Source organism: Microtus oregoni, unplaced genomic scaffold (genome assembly GCF_018167655.1).
Source record: "Microtus oregoni isolate MIOR12 unplaced genomic scaffold, Mior012 000112F_000, whole genome shotgun sequence".
NCBI classification, from domain to species: domain Eukaryota; kingdom Metazoa; phylum Chordata; class Mammalia; order Rodentia; family Cricetidae; genus Microtus; species Microtus oregoni.
The window spans coordinates 114,807-131,320 of NW_024544730.1; the positions used below are offsets into that span (position 1 = coordinate 114,807).

Here is a 16,514-nt window from a genome sequence, read left to right on the forward strand (position 1 = left end):
CCACAATCCCGGGCGTGGACGTCATTACCCACAATCCCGGGCGTGGACGTCATTACCCACAATCCCAGGCGTGGACGTCATTACCCACAATCCCGAGCGTGGGACGTCATTACCCACAATCCCGGGCTTGGACGTCATTACACACAATCCCGGGCGTGGTCTTCATTACCCACAATCCCGGGCGTGGACGTCATTACCCACAATCCCGGGCGTGGACGTCATTACCCACAATCCCGGGCGTGGACGTCATTACCCACAATCCCGGGCGTGGACGTCATTACCCACAATCCCGGGCGTGGAGGTCATTACCCACAATCCCGGGCGTGGACGTCATGACCCACATTCCCGGGCGTGGACGTCATGACCCACAATCCCGGGCGTGGACGTCATTACCCACAATCCCGGGCGTGGACGTCATTACCCACAATCCCCGGCGTGGACTCCATTACCCACAATCCCCGGCGCTGCCCCCCTGCCCCCCATGATGACAGACACACGGCGCAGCCAATCCGTGGCGAGAGCTCTGTTAGCACCCAGCAGACAGACGGGGGTCGGGGGTCAGGGGTCGGGGGTCGGAGGTCGGGGTGGAGGCAGGGGGATGGCGGGGACAAGCGGGGAGGCCGCGCGTGCGAGTCCAGGCGGCGGGGGTGAAGTGAGTGTCATCCCCCTGCATCCGCTGCGCGCGGGGCGGGACCTGGGGCTTCGTTCTCGGCTGAGATTAGAACTCGGTGTCCACGACCCGGAACGCGGGGCGGCCTGCGGGGGGGGGAATCAATAATCAATAACGGATAATTAAATAATAGTAATCAATAATCATAAAGGAGAATTAAATAATGATAATCAATAATCATAGACGGTAATTAAAAAATGATCAATAATCATAAAGGGTAATTAAACAATGATAATCAATAATCAAAAAGGATAGTTAAATAATGATAATCAATAATCATAAAAGATAATTAAATAATGATAATCAATAATCATAAAGGATAGTTAAATAATGATAATCAAAAAACATAAAGGATAGTTAAATAATCATAATATTCATAAAGGATAATTAAATAGTAATAATCAATAATCATAAAGGATAGTTAAATAATGATAATCAATAATCATTAATAATTAAATAATGATAATCATTAATCAACAACGGATAATTAAATAATAATAATCATCAAGGATAGTTCAATGATAATCAATAATCATGAATGGTAATTAAAAATTGATAATCAATAGTCAGAAATGGTAATTAAATAATGATAATCAATAATCAATAAAGGGTAATTAAATAATGATAATAATCATAAATGGTAGTTAAATAATCATCGTCAATAATCATAAAGGGTAATTAAATAATGATCATCAATAATCATAAAGGATAGTTAAATAATGATAATAATCATAAATGATAATTAAATAATGATCATCAGTAATCATAAAGGGTAATTAAATAATGATAATCAATAATCATAAAGGATAGTTAAATAATGATAATAATCATAAATGATAATTAAATAATGATCATCAGTAATCATAAAGGGTAATTAAATAATGATAATCAATAATCATAAAGGATAGTTCAATAATGATAATCAATAATCATAAATGGTAATTAAAAAATGATAATCAATAGTCAGAAATGGTAATTAAATAATGATAATCAATAATCATAAAGGATAGTTAAATAATGATCATCAATAATCAATAACCGATAATTAAATAATGATAATCAATAATCATGGAGGATAATTAAATAATGATCATCAATAATCATAAGTGGTAATTAAATAATGATAATCAATAATCATAAAGGATAGTTAAATAATGATAATCAATAATCATAAAGGATAGTTAAATAATGATCATCAATAATCATAAAGGATAGTAAAATAATGATAATCAATAATCATAAAGGATAATTAAATAATGATAATAATCATTCATGGTAATTAAAAAATAATAATGAAACATAATAATAATAAATAATAAAACAAGTGAAAATAATAATACATAATAATTAATAATTAAAACATGATAAGTGAAAATAATAATAATTAATTAAAACATGATAAGTAAAAATAATAATGAATAATAATTAAAACATGATAAGTAAAAATAATAATAAATACTAAATAAAACATGATAAGCAAAAACAATAAATAATTACAACATGGTAAGTAAAAATAATAAGTAATAATTAAAACATGATAGGTAAAAATAATAAATAATTAAAACATGATAAGTAAAAATAATAATGAATAATAATTAAAACATAAGTAAAAATAATAAATAATCATTAAAACATGATAAGTAAAAATAATAATAAATAATAATTAAAACATAAGTAATAATAATAAATAATAATTAAAACACGATAAGTAAAAATAATAATAAATAATAACTAAAACATAGTAAAAATAATAATAAACAATTAAAACATAATCAATAATAAATGGGAAAAATTTAAGAAAAAAATAAAAATATAAAAATAATAAACGGGAAAAAAAAGAAAGAATAATTTTAAAAAAAGGAGAAAAAAAAAGGAAAAAATAAAAACAAAAAGGAAAAAAGAAAAACCCAGAATAAATGGATTTTATTGGATTTTATTCGCGGGCCCGCGGGCAGACACCACGGGGGACTGGAGGATAAACAGAATAAATGGATTTTAAGCAGAATAAATGGATTTTAATCAGAATAAATAAGTGGATTTTATTGTATTTTATATAAATTAATGTTGTCAGCGGTTACCTGAGTCGGGCGCGGGCGCGGAGCGCAGGGCAGCCTCCTGCTGGAGCTGGATCTCCTTTAGTGCAAATATCGACGTGGCTGCGGGGGAGAAAACAGTATAATATAAAATAAAAATAAGTTAAATTAAAATAAAATAAAAATAAAATAAGATAAAAATGAGATAAAATAAAAATAAAATGAAAGAAAGTTAAAATTAAATTACAATAAAATAAAAATAAACCAAAATAAAATAAAATAATGAAATTAAAACAAAAATAAAATAAAAAAATAAGACAAAAATGAGATAAAATAAAAATAAATAAAAATTAAATTAAATTAAAAAAAATGAAATTAAAATAAAATAAAAAATAAAATATAAAAATCAAAAGTGGAGTCCTGCAACGCTATGGCCTCTTGGAAAATTTCGTACACCATAGAAGAAAAAAAATAAAGAGAAATAAAAATAAAATAAAAAATAAAAATAGTGGAGTCCTGTGAGGCTATGGAGAATTTCATATACCGTGGAAGGAAAAAAATAAATAGAATAAAAATAAGATAAAATAAAAATAAAATAAAATTAAAATAAAGATAAAATAAGACAAAATAAAATAAAATACAATAAAAAATAAAAATAGTGGAGTCCTGCAACGCTATGGACTGTAGGAGAATTTTGTAAAAAATGTGGAAGGGAAAAAATAAACAAAAAATAAAAAAATGATTAAAAAATAAAAATTAAAAATAATAAATAAAAAATAAAAAAGTGGGAGGTAAAAATAAATAAAAAATAAGAAAATATTAAATAAAAAATAAAAAATAGTAAATAAAAAACACAAAAAGATAAATAAATAAAAAATAAAAAAATGGAAGTGAAAAATAAAAATTAAAAAAATAATAAATAATAAAAAATAAAAAAGTGGAAGGGAAAAAAATTTAAATATATAAATAAAAAATAAAAAATAATAAATAAATAATAAAAAATAAATAAAAATAAAAAATAATAAATTATAAAAAATAAAAAAGTGGAAGGGAAAAATAAATAAAAAAATAAATAAATAAAAAACAAAAAAATTATAAATCAAAAAAAATATTAGATAAATAAAAAATAAAAAAATAAATGAAATAATATTAAATAAAAAATAAAAAATAATTAAAAATAAAATAATAATAAATAATAAAAAATAATAAAAGTGGAAGTGAAAAACAAATGAAAAATAAAAAAATAATAAATAAATTAAAAAAAACAATAAATCAATAAAAATAAAACAATAATCAATCGATAAAAGTTCAGGACGGACTGTCGGGAAGCTGGTGGATCCGCTCGCCCAGGCTGAGGAAGAAGTCGTGTCGCATGGCGGCGTCCGCGGAGATCCGGTGTCGGCCCTCGAACTGCAGGGGGGAGACAATATATAAATAGAAATAATATTGGAAATAATAAATAACAATAAATAATACACAATAATAAATAATAAATATAAATAAATGATAATAAAAAGTAATAATCAAAATATATGATGAATAATACATAAAAATAAATAATAAACAATAATGAAAATAAATGATAATAAATAAAAACAAATAAATATAAACAATAAATAGAAGAAAATAATAAATAACATATAATAATGAAAATGATAAATAATAAAAATAAATAATAATGAAAATAAGTAATAAATAATTAAAATAAGTAATAAAAATAAATGATAAATAATAAATAATAAAAATAAATGATATCAAATAAAAATATATAATAAAAATAAATAATAAAAAATAAACAATAATGAAAATAAAAAACAAATGAAAATAATTAAAAATAAATAATAAAAATAAATGATGAATAATAAGTAAAATAAATAATAATGAAAATAAATAATTAATAATAATAAATAATAATAATAAGTAATAATAATAATGAAAAAACTGCGTGGGAGAGAGTAGATGGGTCCCTAATAAATAAAAATAAATAAATATGAAACCAAAATACTGCACACATAATAAATATAAAATCAGAATATTATGTACATAATGAATAAATATAAAATCAGAATATCGTACACATAATAAAAAAATATAAAGTCAGAAAATTTCACACATAATAAATAAATATAAAAACAGAATATCGTATACATAATAAATAAGTATAAAATCAGAATACTGCGTATATAATAAATAAAAATAAAATCAGAATATTGCGTATATAATAAATAAACATAAAAATTAGAATATTGTATACATAATGAATAAATGTTTAATTAGAATATCGCATGCATAATTAATATAAAATCAGAATATCGCATACATAAACACCCGCCCTCACCTGCAGCAGCTTGGACAGGAGGTCGGCGCCGTCGCCGTCGAGCCTGACGGGAAGACAAGGGGGCGGTGCCCATGACCCCCTGACCCCACACCCGGGGACCCCCGAAACCGCCGTCCCCGCAAACCCCGGGGCCCCCGGAAACTGCCGTTTCCCCCCCACACCCCGGGGACCCAGAAACCGCCATTCCCCCCGCACCCTGGGGACACCGAAACTGCCATCCCGCCTGCCCGTGGGCCCCCGAAACCGCCGTTCCCCCAACACCCCGGGGACCCCGAAACTGCCATCCCCTCACACCCTGGGGCCCCCCGAAACCGCCATTCCCCCCACACTCCGGGGAACCCTGAAACTGCCGTTTCCCCCACACACCCCGGGGACCCCAGAATCCGACGTCCCCCCACACCCCGGGGACCCTTGAAACCGCCATTTCCAACACACCCCGGGGACCCCAAAACCGCCATTCCCCCCATACCCTGGGGCCCCCAGAAACCGCTGTCCAACACACCCCAGGGCCCCCCGAAATCACCGTCTCCCCACATCCCGGGGAACCAGAAACCACCATTCCCCCCACGCCCCGGGGACCCCCGAAACTGCCGTCACACCCCGGGGCCCTCTGAAACCGCCATTCCCCCAACACCCCTGGGACAACGAAACCGTCAGTCCCCCCACACCCCGGGGCCCCCTGAAACCGCCGTCCCGCCCACCAGCCTCAGCGGGGCCCCCCGAAACCGCCGTCCGGCCCCCCGAAACAGCCATCCCGCCGTCCCGCCTCCTCGGGGACCCCCGAAACCGCCCTCCCGGCCGCCCTCCTCACCGTGGCGCGTGGCTGAGCAGCGCCTCCGCGCGGTACTTGGGGTAGTTGTGGGTGCGAAACTCCTCGTTGGAGAGGATGCCAGGCCAGGTCTCCTCCGTCGGCGTGCCTGGGGGACGGGCGGGCGCGGGTTCGAGTCCACCCGGTCGGCCCAAAGCCATCCCCCTGCCTCAGCTCCTCCCACGTCGGCCATCCCCAGCCTCAGCTCCTCCTCCACGTCCTCAGTCATCCCCCTGTCTCAGCTCCTCCTCCACGTCCTCAGTCATCCTCCTGTCTCAGCTCCTCCTCCACGTCCTCAGTCATCCCCCTGTCTCAGCTCCTCCTCCACGTCCTGTCATCCTCCTGTCTCAGCTCCTCCTCCACGTCCTCAGTCTTCCTCCTGTCTCAGCTCCTCCTCCACGTCTTCAGTCATCCTCCTGTCTCAGCTCCTCCTCCACGTCCTCAGTCATCCCCCTGCCTCAGCTCCTCCTCCACGTCCTCAGTCATCCCCCTGCCTCAGCTCCTCCTCCACGTCCTCAGTCATCCTCCTGTCTCAGCTCCTCCTCCACGTCCTCAGTCATCCCCCTGTCTCAGCTCCTCCTCCACGTCCTCAGTCATCCTCCTGTCTCAGCTCCTCCTCCACGTCCTCAGTCATCCCCGTCTCAGCTCCTCCTCCACGTCCTCAGTCATCCCCCTGTCTCAGCTCCTCCTCCACGTCCTCAGTCATCCCCCTGTCTCAGCTCCTCCTCCACGTCCTCAGTCATCCCCCTGTCTCAGCTCCTCCTCCATGTCCTCAGTCATCCCCCTGTCTCAGCTCCTCCTCCACGTCCTCAGTCATCCTCCTGTCTCAGCTCCTCCACGTCCTCAGTCATCCCTGTCTCAGCTCCTCCTCCACGTCCTCAGTCATCCTCCTGTCTCAGCTCCTCCTCCACGTCCTCAGTCATCCCCCTGTCTCAGCTCCTCCTCCACGTCCTCAGTCATCCCCCGTAGCTCAGCTCCTCCTCCACGTCCTCAGTCATCCCCCTGTCTCAGCTCCTCCTCCACGTCCTCAGTCATCCCTCTGTCTCAGCTCCTCCACGTCCTCAGTCATCCTCCTGTCTCAGCTCCCCCACTATGGTCATCCCCCCGCCTCAGGTCCCCATCCCCACTGTGGTCATCCCCCCGCCTCAGCTCCCCCGCCCACACTGGTCATCCCCCTGCCTCAGCTCTCACCCAGCACCCGGAAGATGAAGTGCAGCTGCTCCTCCACGGTGGAGCCGGGAAACAGCGGGCGGCCGGTGGCCATCTCGTAGAAGATGCAGCCCACGCCCCTGCACGGCATCGTGGGTAGAGAACGGCATCATGGGTAGAGAGCAGGGCATCGTGGGTAGAGCAGGGCATCGTGGGTAGAGAGCAGGGCATCGTGGGTAGAGAGCAGGGCATCGTGGGTAGAGCAGGGCATCGTGGGTAGAGAGCAGGGCATCGTGGGTAGAGCAGGGCATTGTGGGTAGAGAGCAGGGCATCGTGGGTAGGGGAGAACAGGGCATCGTGGGTAGGGGAGAGCAAGGCATCGTGGGTAGGGGGGAGCAAGGCATCGTGGGTATGGGGGAGAGCAAGGCATCGTGGGTAGGGGGAGGAGAGCAGGGCATCGTGGGTAGGGAGAGCAGGGCATCGTGGGTAGGGGGGGTAGGGAGAGCAAGGCATCGTGGGTAGGGGAGAGCAAGGCATCGTGGGTAGGAGAGCAAGGCATCGTGGGTAGGGGGGAGCAAGGCATCGTGGGTAGGGGAGAGCAAGGGATCTTGGGTAGGGGAGAGCAGGGCATCGTGGGTAGGAGGGGAGAGCAAGGGATCATGGGTAGGGGGAGAGAGAGCAGGGCATCGTGGGTAGGAGGGGAGCAGGGCATTGTGGGTAGGGGGAGAGCAAGGCATCGTGGGTAGGGGGAGTAGAGCAGGGCATCGTGGGTAGGGGGAGAGGAGGGCATCGTGGGTAGGGGGGCGAGCAAGGCATCGTGGGTAGGGGGGAGCAAGCCATCGTGGGTAGGGGGGAGCAAGGCATCGTGGGTAGTGGAGAGCAAGGCATCGTGGGTAGGGGGGAACAAGGCATCGTGGGTAGGGGGGAGAGCAAGGCACCGTGGGTAGGGGAGGAGAGCAGGGCATCATGGGTAGGGAGAGCAGGGCATCGTGGGTAGGGGGGGGTAGGGAGAGCAAGGCATCGTGGGTAGGGGAGAGCAGGGCATCGTGGGTAGAGGAGAGCAAGGCATCATGGGTAGGAGAGAGCAAGGCATCGTGGGTAGGGGAGAGCAGGGCATCGTGGGTAGGGGGAAGAACAGGGCATCGTGGGTAGGAGAGAGCAAGGCATCGTGGGTAGGGGAGAGAGCAAGGCATCGTGAGTAGGGGGGAGAGCAATGGACTGTGGGTAGGAGGGGAGAGCAAGGGATCGTGGGTAGGGGAGAGCAGGGCATCGTGGGTAGGGGGAGAGCAGGGCATCGTGGGTAGGGGGGAGAGCAAGGCATCGTGGGTAGGGGAGAGCAGGGCATCGTGGGTAGGGGGGAGAGCAAGGCATCGTGGGTAGGGGAGAGCAGGGCATCGTGGGTAGGGGAGAGCAAGGCATCGTGGGTAGGGGGAGAGCAGGGCATCGTGGGTAGGGGGAGAGCAAGGCATCATGGGTAGGGGAGAGCAGGGCATCGTGGGTAGGGGAGAGCAGGGCATCGTGGGTAGGGGGAGCAAGGCATCGTGGGTAGGGGAGGGGAGCAAGGCATCGTGGGTAGGGGGGAGAGCAGGGCATCGTGGGTAGGGAGAGAGCAGGGCATCGTGGGTAGGGGCGAGCAAAGCATCGTGGGTAGGGGGGGAGAGCAAGGGATCGTGGGTAGCCCCGCCCCCTCACCAGAGGTCGATCGGGGTCGAGTACTCGGCGCCCAGCAGCACGTCGGGGGGGCGGGGAGAGCAAGGCATCGTGGGTAGGGGAGAGCCGGGCATCGTGGGTAGGGGAGCAAGGGATCGTGGGTAGCCCCGCCCCCTCACCAGAGGTCGATCGGGGTCGAGTACTCGGTGGCGCCCAGCAGCACGTCGGGGGGGGCGGTACCACAGGGTCACAACCTCGTGCGAGTACGTCTTCGTGGGGATCGACTTTGCCCGCGCCAGGCCTGCAGGGATCCGGGTTCGAGTCACCGGGGGGGGGGGGGATGATGATAAATATGAAATTATAATATCATATCCGTAATAAATATACAAAATTATAATAATATCGTGTGTCCATAATAGATACAAAATTATAATATTGTTTCCGTCATTAATATAAAATTATAATAATATCGTGTCCGTCATAGATATAAAATTATAATATCATATCCGTAATAAATATACAAAATTATAATAATATCGTGTCCATCATAAATATACAATTATAATAATAATATCGTGTCCGTCATAGAGATAAAATTATAATAATCTCGTGTCCATAATAAATATACAAAATTATAATAATATCATATCCGTAATAAATATAAAATGATAATATCGTGTCCGTAATAAATATACAAAATTATAGTAATATAGTGTCCGTAATAGATATACAAAATTATAATATCGTGTCCATCATGAATATAAAATTAGAATATCGTGTCTGTAAAAGATATAAAATTATAATAATATAGTGTCCGTAATAAATATAAAATTACAATCTAGTGTCCATAATAAATATAAAATTATAGTATCGTGTCTGTAATGAATATAAAATTATAATATAGTGTCCATTATAAATATAAAATTATAATATCGTGTCCGTCATAATTATAAAATTATAATACTGTGTCCGTCAAGAATATAAAATTATATTGTTTCCGTAATAAATATAAAATTAGAATATTACGTGCATAATTAGTATAAAATTAGAATATTGTATACGTAATAAATAGACATAAAAATTAGAATGTTGTGTGCATAATAGATATAAAAATTAGAATATTGTACATATGATGAATTAATATAAAAATTAGAATATTGTACACCTAATAAATATAAAAATTAGAGTATTGTATACATAATAAATATAAAAATTAGACTATCGCACACATGATAAATAGATATAAAAATTATCATATTGCACACATAATAAATATGAATTTAGAATACTGTACACATAATAAATATAAAAATTAGACTATCGCACACATGATAAATAGATATAAAAATTATAACACTGCACACACAATAAATATAAAATTAGAATATTGCATGCATAATAAATATCAAATTAGAATATTGCATGCATAATTAATATAAAATTAGACTATTGCACGCATAATAAATAGATATGAAAATTAGACTATCGCACATGTGATAAATAGACATAAAATTAGAATGTTGCATGCATATTAAATAGATCTAAATTAGAATGTTGCAAGCATAATTAATATAAAATTAGAGCACCACATGCATGATTAATATGAAATTAGACTATTGTACGCATAATAAATAGATATAAAAATTAGACTATCGCACATGTGATAAATAGACATAGAAATTAGAATATTGCGTGCATATTAAATAGACATAAATTATATTGCAAGTATAATCAATATAAATTAGAATATCGCATGCATAATTAATGAAATTAGAACGCCGCGTGCATAATTAATATGAAATTATGATACTGCATGCATGATAAATGTAAGGTTGGGATATTGCATGCATAATTAATGCAAAATTAGAATGCCGCATGCATAATTGATATAAAATTAGCATGTTGCATGCATAATTAACATGGAATTAGCATGTCGGCGCCAGGGGGCCATGGTACCGAAGTCGGCCAGCTTGAGCTCGCCGCGCTCGCTGAGCAGCAGGTTCTGCGGCTTGAGGTCGCGGTGCAGCACCTTCTGGCGGTGGCAGTACGCCAGCCCGCGGAGCAGCTGGAACAGGAACAGCTGCGGGCGCCCAGAAAAATATCATCATTTTAGGGTGCAAAAAATATCATCATTTGTGGGTGCAAAAAAATATATCATCATTTTAGGGTGCAAAAAATATCACTTTTGGGTGTACAGAAACCAGGTGGCAGTACGCCAGCCCGTGGAGCAGCTGGAACAGGAACAGCTGCGGGCGCCCAGAAAACACACAGCACGCACGGTGAGGAAAAACAGCATTGCGGGGTGAAAAAAAATCAGCATTTTAGGGTGAAAAAAAATATCATCATTTTAGGGTGCAAAAAAATCAGCATTTTTGGGTGAAAAAAATCATTTTTGGGTGAAAAAAAATCATCATTTTGGGGAGAAAAACATCATTTTGGGGAGAAAAACATTTTGGGGTGCAAAAAAATCATCATTTTTGGGTGCAAAAAATATCATCATTTTAGGGTGCAAAAAATATCATTTTTGGGTGCAAAAAAAACCATCATTTTTGGGTGCAAAAAAACCCATCATTTTTCGGTGCAAAAAAACCATCATTTTAGGGTTAAAAAAATCATCATTTGAGGGTGCAAAAAATCAGCATTTTTGGGTGAAAAAAATCATCATTTTTGGGTGAAAAAAATCATCATTTTGGGGAGAAAAACATCATTTTGGGGAGAAAAACATCATTTTTGGGTACATAAAATCATTTTTGGGTGCAAAAAAAATCATCATTTTTGGGTGCAAAATATCATCATTTTTGGGTGCAAAAAAACCCATCATTTTTCGGTGCAAAAAAACCCATCACTTTTGGGTGCAAGAAAATCATCATTTTTGGGTGCAAAAAAACCATCATTTTTGGGCATAAAGAAAACATCATTTTTGGAGGAAAAACATTTTTGGGGGAAAAACATCATTTTTGAGGGAAAAACATCATTTTTGAGGGAAAAAGATCATCTTGGGGGGAAAAACATCATTTTGGGGAGAAAAACATGATTTTGGGGAGAAAAACATCATTTTTTGGGGAAAAACATCATTTTTGGGGAAAAACATGATTTTTGGGGAAAAACATTTTTGGGTGCAAAAAAATCATTTTTGGGTGCAAAAAAACATTTTGGGGAGGAAAACATTTTTTGGGGAAAACATCATTTTTGAGGGAAAACATCGTTTTTGGGATAAAAACCGTCATTTTTGGGGAAAAAACATCATCTTGGGCATAAAACCGTCATTTTGGGGGATAACAACATCATTTTTGGGGGAAAAAGTCATTTTGGGGGGAAAACGTCGTTTATGGGGACCCCGCCCCCCGCCGTTCCCTCCCCCCGCCCCCACCTTGACGTTGTGTGCGTTGATGACGTTGCCGCAGTCGTCCAGGTACTGCTTCAGGTCCTTGTCCTGGGGGCACAGGGGGAAAACCGAGGCACGGGCCCCTGGGGAATATCCCATCACCCCCCGGAGCCGCCTGTGACCCCTGAACCCAGACCCGCCCGCGAGGGCCCCTGGGAAATCTCCCATCACCCCCCGGGGCCACCCGTGACCCCCGACCCCCGACCTTACCACCAGGTACGGGGGCACAAGGGGGGGAAACCGAGGCACGGGCCGCTGGGAAATCTCCCATCACCCCCTGGGGCCGCTACCCCCGACCCGCCCACGAGGGCCCCTGGGAAATCTCACATGACCCCCCGGGGCCGTGCCGTGACCCCTGACCTTACCAGGTACTCGAAGACAAGGGTGAGGGACTTGTCGGTGTGGATGATGTCGTGGAGCGTGACGATGTTGGCGTGCTTGAGGTCCTTGAGCAGGGACACTGCGGGGGCGGGCGCGATATTCCGATTTTATATCTAATTATCATGTGCACGATTTTCTGATTTTATATCTAATTATCATGTGCACAATATTCTGATTTTATATCTAATTATCATGTGCACAATATTCTGATTTTTATGTCTATCATGTGCGCGATATTCTGATTTTTATATTTATTATGTGCACGATATTCTGATTTCCATATTTATTTATTATATATGCATTATTCTGATTTTATATTTATCATGTATGCAATATTCTGATTTTATATCTATCATGTGCACGATATTCTGATTTTTATATCATGTGCACAATATTCTGATTTTTATGTCTATTTATTATGCATGCAATATTCTAATTTTATGTTGATTATGCATGCAATATTCTGATTTTATATTAATTATGTACGCAATATTCTGATTTTTATATTATGTGCACGGTATTCTGATTTTTATATTTATTATGTGCACGATATTCTGATTTTTTTAATATTTTAATATTTATATTTATTTATTATGCATGTAATATTCTAATTTTATATTTATTATGTGTAGAATATTCTAATTTTTATATCTATCTATTATGCACACAATATTCTGATTTTTATATCTATTTATTATGTATGCAACATTCTAATTTTTATATTTATTATGCGCACAATATTCTAATTTTTACATTAATTTATTGTGTATGCAATATTCCGATTTTATATTTATTTATTATGCATGCAATATTCTAATTTTTACATTTATTATGTATGCAATATTCTAATTTCTATGTTTATTATGTGTACAATATTCTGATTTTTATATCTATCATGTACACGATATTCTAATTTTTTTTAATATTCTAATTTTTAAATTTATTTATTATGTATACAATATTTTAATTTTTGTATTTATTTATTATGCGTGCAATATTCTAATTATATATTTATCTATCAATCATGTACACGACATTCTGATTTTTATATCTATCATGTGCACAATATTCTGATTTTTATATCTAATTATCATGTGCACAATATTCTAATTTTTATGTCTATTTATCATGCACACAATATTCTAGTTTTTATATTTAGCTATCTAATATGCATACAATATTCTAATTTTATATTTATTATGTACGCAATATTATTTATCTATCATGTATACAATATTCTGATTTTTATATTTATGATGTACACAATATTCTGATTTTTATATTTATTTATTAAATATATATTATTCTAATATTTATATCTATTTACCATGTATACAATATTCTAATTCTATATTCATCTATTATATATACTATATTATAATTTTTATATTTATTACGTATACAATATTCTGATTTTTATATTTATTTATTCATTATGGATACAATATTCTAATTTTTGTGTTTATTTATTTATTGTGGATACAGGGCAGGAGTGAGACCCCTCGTCTATCACAATAAAGACAAGAGCTGGGTGCTGAGTTCGAGTCCAGCCTGGCCTGCAAGAGCGAGTTCCAGGACGGGAACCCAACACCACGGAGAAACCCTGTCTACTAAAATATCAAAATAAATTAATAAATAAAAACAAATAAAAAATGATAAGAACCACACAGGGGCCGGAGGGGCGGCTCAGTGGTTAGAGCGCCGCCTGCTTGGCCCCGGGGTCCCGAGTTTGAGTCCCGGCCACCCCAGGGCGGCTCAGAGCCAAGGTCACGGGGTCGGGCGCCGTCTGCGGGCCTGCAGGCGTACGCACAGAGTATTGTATCCATAATAAATCAATGTAAAATTAGAATATTGTGTACATAATAAATCAATATAAAATTAGAATATTGTATGCATAATAAATAAATGTAAAATTAGAATATTGTGTGCATAATAAATAAGTATAAAAATTAGAGTATTGTCTGCATAATAAATAAATGTAAAATTAGAGTATTGTATGCATAATAAATAAATATAAAATTAGAATATTGCATACATAATAAATATAAAATTAGAATATTGTATATATAAGTAAATATAAAATTAGAATATTGTATGCATAATAATAAGTATAAAAATTAGAGTATTGTAGGCATAATAAATAAATGTAAAATTAGAGTATTGTATGCATAATGGATAAATATAAAATTAGAGTATTGTATACATAATGGATAAATATAAAAATTAGAATGCTGTGTACATAATAAATAAATGTAAAAAATAGAATATTGTATACATAATAAATAAATATAGAATTAGGATATTGTGTACACAATAAATAAATATAAAAAATAGAGTATTGTATGCATAATAAATAAATATAAAAAATAAAGTATTGTATGCATAACAAATAAATATAAAAATTAGAATATAGTATACATGATAAATAAATATAATAATTAGAATATTGTATCCATGATAAATAAATATAAAAATTAGAATATTGTATACATAATAAATATAAAAATTAGAATATTTTATACCTAATATATAGATTTAAAATTATAGTACTGTATATATAGTAAATAAATATAAAAATTAGAATATTGTATACTTAATAAATCAATATAAAAATTAGAATATTGTATGCATGATAAATAAATAAATCTTAAAATAAGGAAGGATAAACCTGGCAGGCGTGGTCCACACCGTGAAACCTGGGGTGTGGATGGTACACTGCACAGGTGAGGAGAGACACTCCCAAAAACCGTTTAGAACCGGTCTACACTGGTTAGATCCGGTCTGATCCGGTCTGATCCAGTTTTGAACCTGTCTACTCTGGTTAGATCCGGTTTGAACTGGTTTGATCCGGTCTGATCCAGTTTTGAACCTATCTACACTGGTTAGATCCAGTTGGATCCGGTCTGATCCAGTTTTGAACCTGTCTACACTGGTTAGATCCGGTTTGAACTGGTTTGATCCGGTCTGATCCAGTTGGGTCCGGTTCTGAACCTGTCTACACTGGTTAGATCCAGCCTGAACCGTTTTCATCCAGTCTGATCCGGTTTTGAACCTGTCTACACTGGTTTAGATCCGGTTTGATCCGGTTTGATCCAGTTGGATCCGGTTTAGAACCTGTCTACACTGGTTAGATCCAGTTGGATCCGGTTTTGAACCTGTCTACACTGGTTAGATCCAGCCTGAACCGTTTTCATCCAGTCTGATCCGGTTTTGAACCTGTATACACTGGTTTGATCCAGTTTGATCCGGTCTGATCCAGTTGTATCTGGTTCAGAACCTTTCTACACTGGTTAGATCCAGTTGGATCCAGTTTTGAACCTGTCTACACTGGTTAGATCCAGCCTGAACCGTTTTCATCCAGTCTGATCCGGTTTTGAACCTGTCTACACTGGTTTGATCCAGTTTGATCCGGTCTGATCCAGTTGTATCCGGTTCAGAACCTGTCTACACTGGTTTAGATCCGGTTTGAACCGGTTTGATCCGGTCTGATCCAGTTGAATTCGGTTTTGAACCTGTCTACACTGGTTAGATCCGGTTTGATCCGGTCTGATCCAGTTTGATCCAGTTTTGAACCTGTGTACACTGGTTACATCCAGCCTGAACCGTTTTCATCTGGTCTGATCCGGTTTCGAACCTGTCTACACTGGTTTAGATCCGGTTTGAACCGGTCTGATCCGGTCTGATCCAGTTGGATCCGGTTCTGAACCTGTCCTCACTGAGCATTGAGACTGTGTGGCGTGGTGTCAAGAAAGTCTCAGACGGGTTTGCAATAAATAATTAATTAATTAATTAAAAAATAAAATTCGGGAGGCGGCGGCGGCCGGGAAGAGAGAGAAATCTTTAATCAATACATAAATAAAAAATAATTAAGTAAATAAAAAATTTAAAAAAAATAAAAATATCCTGCAGGCGGTGGTGTGCCACAGAGTCAGGAACGTCTAAGACGGGGCTTGCGACAAATAAATAAATAAATAAATAATAAAATAAAATAAAATTCGGGAGGCGGCGGCGGCGGTGGGGAAGAGACAGAAATCTTTAATCAATACATAAATAAATAAATAAATAAATAAATAAATAAATAAATAAAAATAAAAAAATTA

The 16,514-nt window shown here is 38.3% G+C and overlaps 1 pseudogene; it reads right to left on the reverse strand.

The window, feature by feature from the left end:
• Positions 1–402: 402 nt before the first annotated feature.
• Positions 403–16,514, reverse strand: part of LOC121443692 — a 33,131-nt pseudogene continuing 17,019 nt past the window's right edge.